We start from the raw sequence: 6,853 nt of genomic DNA on the forward strand, positions 1-6,853 counted from the left end.
CAGACCTCCGCCAAGGCTGATCAGTGCCGCCCCCCCCCCCCCCCCCCCGTCTGTTTGTCTGTCCGTTAGTGTGCAACATAACTCAAAAAGTTATGGACAGATTTTGATGAAATTTTCGGGGTTTGTTGGAAATGGGATAAGGAAGAAATGATTCAATTTTGGTGGTGATCGGGGGTCACTGATCAGCCTTGGCGGAGGTCTGCGCCCCCCCCGTGGGCCCCCCCACCCCCGATCACCACCAAAATTTAATCGTTTCTTCCTTATCCCATTTCCAACAAACCCTGAAAATTTCATCCAAATCTGTCCATAACTTTTTGAGTTATGTTGCACACTAACGGACAGACCAACAGACAGACAAACCCTGGCAAAAACATAACCTCCTTGGCGGAGGTAAAAATCTAGCTCCATAAACACTGAAAGCACAGTTCCAGCAGGGAGCAAAAAGAAAAAAAAAAAACAAAAAAAAAAAAAAACTGGAAACTTTTATTCTGTTATGTTCTGAAGGATTATAAAGTGCTTCTTTTTACCTCCGCCAAGGAGGTTATGTTTTTGCCACTGTCTGTCTGTCTGTCTGTCTGTGTGCAACATAACTCAAAAAGTTATGGACAGATTTGGATGAAATTTTCAGGGTTTGTTGGAAATGGGATAAGGAAGAAATGATTAAATTTTGGTGGTGATCGGGGGTGGGGGGGCCCACGGACCAGAAAATTTCATCAAAATCTGTCCATAACTTTTTGAGTTATGTTGCACACTAACGGACAGACAAACAGACAGACAAACAAACAAACAAACCCTGGCAAAAACATAACCTCCTTGGCGTGGGGGGGCCCACGGGGGGGGGGGGGCCACTGATCAGCCTTGGCGGAGGTCTGCGCTCTCCAAGTGCTTTTCTAGTCTCAAACTTTTTAAACACTGTCAACTTTATAAAACATTTTTTAACACTGAATGCAAAAATATGTACATAGGCTTAAGATGACCATTAATCTGCACTTTGCAGTTTTCCTAAGAGTGTATGAACTTTTGGGGACATTTTCTGAGAATCTAGCTCCATAACAACTTTCTGGAAAACCTCGAAAGTGTAACGGAGGCTTTTAGGGTAGGCAAGATTGAGAATGTAGATCAAGCCGAGCAGCAGGGCACAAGCAGATGGGACAGAGCTGAGTCCATTTAAGACTGTTACGCCTTCGATAACGATACCAATGTCCTCCGGAGGAAGTTCGACACATCCTTCTTGTCGAATGGAAAATACCGCCATGGTCACCTGCTCCAAATCAACCTGAAGGTCGTCTTCCCGACTGTCCTATAGAGAGCAGAAAACAATAGTGTTAGTCTTATGACATGCATTGGTATCCTACCAGTTGGAATTTAAACTTAACCCCTAAGTTTACATTGGGTCAATGCTTTTGAAAAAAATAACACTTTGGAGAAAAGAAAAAGTTACACGCTGTCATTGCTCCCAACCCCACCCTCCACCTGGACACTAGGTGTCCCTGTGTTTCTCTCTTTTTTTTTTTTTTTTTTTTTTTTTTAAAATGGGACAAAGCAGAGGTGGGTACATTTATGCTTTTTCAAAGTATTAATACTTTCAATACTTTTGCATTCATGTTTTTTTTTTTTTAAAGGAACAGTTCCACAGCACTGAGTTACATTTTGTGTTAATGCACTTTTCAGTCTCAACACTTAAATAAATGTCAAATGGCATTTGGTTTATGAATTTCGACATAGCTGTTTGCTTTTAACACATTTTAAGGTACATATATTACTTTTTATTGTAACTTGCTGTATCGGCCCCTGGACATTGCAATATGAATCAGATCGTGACAAAACTGTATCGTCCCAGCCCTACTGAATACATGGAGAAATGCTATTACTACAAAAATGAAAACAGTAATTTAAAGTACTACAAAATAGATATTTAAAAAAAAAAACACTATTCTGACTAAAATACTAACACTTACCATCAATACAAGGAATCACCAACAATTACTTTGTCTGACATTATGTGATGTTTGCTCCAGCTTTTGCATGAGTGGATATTAAGATTTAACTTAACTGGCCAGTGACAAGTTGCCCGCCACTTAGGCCACAGCAGTAAGCGTCATTTCCTTTCTAGTGTTTTTTACATTTCTATGGGCACCTTCAGAAACCCCCAGTGTCAAAAGTTTTGTCAAGTGCACTGCACAGAGGCCACACACTCGTAGAAAACAAGTCATGAGCGAGCAGATCAGAAGGACACACTAGCACGTCTGTTCTATTGGAGCTTGTATTGAATCTGTTCGTGTGTGTGTGTGTGGTTTAAGTGTGTGTGAAAAAACCTCAACTGCTCGTATATACATTTCTTTGTAACATTTAACCCTCATTCAAGCGCCATACAAAACGGCCTATTTCTGTTTTTATCCCCTCCCCATTTGTTGTTGCACATTGAATCTTCACTTTGAAACCTTGTTAAGATCAATCAATGCACAAAGAACTTTTTCCCTTTTTCCACTGGTCTTAAATGTCTGATTGGAACTTTAGGTTCAAAGCAGGTTTTCCTCTGTTGAAGCTATAATTGATGATTTTTTTTCTTTCAATAATTGGTGGAAACACTTTGTTTTTCTCACAAAAGTGCAAAAATGATTATTATATTAAAGTAATAAGTTAAAAAATAAAGTTAGTTTCAGCTGGATCACGCAAGTGATTGGTTCTCCAAAATGTCAATCATTGAGTCAACCTGCTACAAATTGCCGTCGTACGTCCTCATGTCATGTTTGGCATTTTGCGCATGCACACGTTGGTCCAGAAATGGTGCCAGCGCAGCCAGTGCGGTCCCTGAGCGCCGCTATGGTCCCTTGTTGGGTGATACTGTAAAAATAAGTGAGTGAGGTCGGTAACAGAGAAGGTGAACGGAGCTCTGTTTGCTGAGGAAAGCATGAGCACGCGCCTCAGGGCCCATGCACACACGCAGACCCGGAAAAGCAGAGCAGGTAGGAGGGTTCCGAAACAAACTTTATTTTTTAACTTGTTTTTTAAATATAATAATCACTTATGCAATTTTCTAGGTGAGAAAAAAGTGCTGCCACCAGTTTTTGGAAAAAAAAAAAAAAAGTAAATTATACCTTTTAACTATTGCAGATAGGAACTAATTCTGTGGCAAAGGCAAGGCAAATTTATTTATAGAGCACAATTCATACATAAGGCAATTCAAAGTGCTGTACAGTTGCATAAAAACACAAGAGGCAGGCTTTGAGGAAAAAAATGTTACATACCACAAACTCCTTGACAAGATCACGAGTATCCTCCCCAAGAACAATGATAAGGGCCTTTAGGAGACATTCTCTCTTCAGATTGATGTCTTTGGCCTGAAGTATAAATATAAGAATTAATATCAAGCAGTAATTTGACAATAAGACTACCCTTGGACAAGGGGTCAATTATGATTACAGGGAAGAACTCTTTCTCACATTATGCAATTGTGCTTAAGTGTAATAAAATTTAAAAAAAAAAAAGTTTTTCCAGTGAAACTCATGGATGGTATTGTGCTGAGGTCTCTGTGGGTCAGTGATATCCATCCTAGACTCCTGTGGCAATTAGTTTGCCACGTAAGTCCAATTAAAGGAAAATTGCTGTTCCACATTATTATGCAATGCACCATTTTCAAGCAATATAGGAAAAAAATGCTGAAAAGCATGAAATAATTTTAAATGGCATTTTAATGCCACTTTAATGTCCAAGTTCAATATTTTTAATGCCAATTTAAAGTTTTGTAACCAATTAGGACACATATTAAATGGTGACTATTTGGATAATGAAAAGTAAATTGGACACAACTGGCAACTTTTGAGCAAAAATGTAAATAAAATTATGGAAATTTGCAAAAAAAACAAACAAAAAAAAAAAACTGCAAAAGTACCGTTGAAGGTGTTTTGAATCATAAATTTAATATTTTTCACAGAATTTATACTGTAAATAAAGTCAAAGGAAATGGAGATTTAATGCCTGCAGTGTTAAATCAGGACTGAATCAGGACTAAAGCAGCTAATTACCCGATCAAACGTGTGTAGGATGGGAGAGATTTTGTCCCCTGCAGTTCCTCTCTTGGATCTTGCCAATGTCAACAGTCTGCTGGAGTAGTGGTCAAGTTGTTCAAAAAAAACTTGGACTTGAGAGGGAGGGCCACAACCCTGTGGAACTCTTCATTAACCTGAGGCAAAAGGTGTGTTTACGTACAAATTTGACAACTGCCAAACTAAGCGGTTGTAAAAGAGCTCCGAACTAGCAATAGCTCCGAACTAGCAATAGCTCCGAACTAGCATTAGCTCCGAGTGCCGCAAAACCGTAGCCACCAAAGGTAGCAGTGCCACAAATTTGTTTCACGAGATACATATCGTGCAGCTCTAATTTGAAACCTAAATCAGGTTGGTTTATTGTCTGGGGAGAGCGCCAGCATCGTTAACGCAGCGACATAAAATGCATAAAATAAACCAATTTAGAACGCGGTAGCAAGATATCCATTTATCCACACAACCTTTCACAGTGCAAAGAAAACAGCAAGTCGTCTAGAATAAAAGTTATACTATTTTAACAAACTCACCTACGTTGTTTATGTCCAAACTGACTGCTCCGGTAATCGCGTCTCTTCGGCTGCAGAGGGAAGGAATACAGAGGAAAGAGGCGGCAAAACACGGTGCATTATGGGTGTTGGAGTTTTCCAACTCAATGCATGGCCGTTTTAAACGGCAGAATCCTTGAATTAATGCCTAACTTCTTAAAATTATAAATGCGATATCAAAACTATGTTTTTTTATAACATAAAAGAATGTAGAATTTTGATATGCTAAAGGAAAAACTTACCAAAATATGTAAAAAACCGATGATATTCACAAGTAGGGTTTCAGAGGGCGCGGAGATAATGCGTCACACACTTGGCGCACATTTGACTGCGTGACACCACACGCTCGGAAAGAACTTAATTTTGAACTTTGGATCAAAGTAATAAATCACTTTGGTATTAAGTCAAGCATTTTTAAGTTGTTTGAAACCACATATTACCTTTGCAGTCAGAACATGAGAAATTTACTTTGCCTTTGTGTAAATTTGTACCTTGCTTCAACTGGGGCCTAAATACGCTTTTTACAGTGTAGGTGTATTCATTGAACAGCTGCTACATCGCTTTTATAGCAGTATAAGAAATAATAGATTTTCAATACAAATTGTTGGAGCCAAAATGCATTTTTTGTTTTTGTTTTGACCATAATTTAATAATTGTTTAGTGGGTGTGGCTGCGATGATCATACATGTGCTATTCATCATGGGTGTTGATATGGATGTTGCAAGGTTACACACACCTGCCATGTGAGGTGGGGTGTGTGTGTGTGTGTGTGTGTGTGTGTGTGTGTGTGTGTGTGTGTGAGGACAACCCTGAACAATTTTCTGACCGTGAGACACAGACTAAATTAAGTTGGTTGGTGTTTTCAGTGTTTTTCATGTTAAGCAGCCTATTTTGTTTATTTATAGAGTATATAGAACGATTGTGACCTATAATGAACACTTGGACTTGATACCTGTCAAATAATTCTCTTGTACTTCCATATCTGACCTATTGTGTAGCACAGTGGTTCCCAACCTTTTTTGGCTCATGACCCCATTTTAACATCACAAATTTCTGGTGACCCCAGACATTCAAAACAAAGACCTTTTTGTTGCTAAATTTTTTGTTTTGTTTTCTTTTTCTTTTTTTTGTTTTTTGTCTTTTTTAAAATAGTAGAACACTGACTGAGGAAATTTAATTTTATCTTAATGACATGTACTTTTCATACTTCAGGATATTTTCCTGAGGTCATGTATATTTACAGTGTGGTATCAGTTCTAATACTTCTTTTTTATTATTATTAGTGATAGTTAGCAAGACAATGTGGACAGAAAAACAACAACACATAAACAAAGGGAAAATCAAACAAATAAACAAACCAAAAACAACAACAATGACAGAGTATTGACAAACAACAATGACAACGTCATATTACAATGAAAAAAATCAAAAATGTAAATAGCAACTAAACAATATAGCTTGGTTAGGAGCGATAGGGAAAAGGGGATGAGGGGGGTGTGAATGAAAGTGAGAAAGAGAGAGGGGGGAATGAGGGGGAAAATAATGATTGTTGTAATAATACAAAAATATATAGTAATAATACCAGTAGCCTAATTTGCTAGTATTATTGTGGCGGTGGTAGCGGCGGAGGCAGCCACAATACAATGAGTTAAATAATTTAATATTTGTAATAATGTATTTGTATCAGTTACTATCTGTTTTGAATGTATATAAATCAATTTAAATTAATATGGCTATGGTTATTTTGTTTTGGTCATGTTATAGTTTGCTATATTATGTTGCAAACAAACAATTTTAGATGACATTTAGTCTATATCGTGTATATTATTATGGACAGAGGCAGAAAAGCCAGGTGTAGATTACTGCACAAAGTGAGAATTTTATTTTTCTTGGTCAGAATATGTACAGTCAGTCCAGCTTGGATTTATAAGGCTGACAATTAATACTGAACAAACAAGAACTCAAACTATGAATTATGAAAGAGCTGCAGCATCTGAAACTGACCACAATGAACATTTGAAAGATAAACAGTACCACAGTGCTTCAGTTTCAGCTTCAGAGTTTGTCATGTCTTTGATATATTGTGATTGTCTCTCTCAACTCACCAAATATTTTTTATTAGTAAATTTATTATTTTTTATTTTCATCAGTTACTAGGAATTCCATGCAACCCCACATGGGATCCCGACCCCAAGGTTGAAAAACAATGGTCCAGCAATATGGTGTAACAATAATAAATCAAACATTAATTCTATACTCTTA

At 37.6% G+C, this 6,853-nt stretch overlaps 1 long non-coding RNA gene across 1 annotated transcript; it reads right to left on the reverse strand.

Annotated features, from left to right (window-relative positions):
• Window positions 1-1,061: 1,061 nt before the first annotated feature.
• On the reverse strand, window positions 1,062-4,082 carry LOC115424547 (uncharacterized). Its single transcript, XR_003936096.1, has 3 exons — window positions 4,026-4,082; window positions 3,249-3,341; window positions 1,062-1,300 (listed from the first exon to the last, which is right to left on the reverse strand). It is a non-coding gene; the product is annotated as an uncharacterized LOC115424547 (long non-coding RNA).
• Between the last annotated feature and the right edge of the window lie 2,771 nt (window positions 4,083-6,853).

This window comes from Sphaeramia orbicularis, chromosome 8, assembly GCF_902148855.1.
Source record: "Sphaeramia orbicularis chromosome 8, fSphaOr1.1, whole genome shotgun sequence".
NCBI classification, from domain to species: Eukaryota; Metazoa; Chordata; class Actinopteri; order Kurtiformes; family Apogonidae; genus Sphaeramia; species Sphaeramia orbicularis.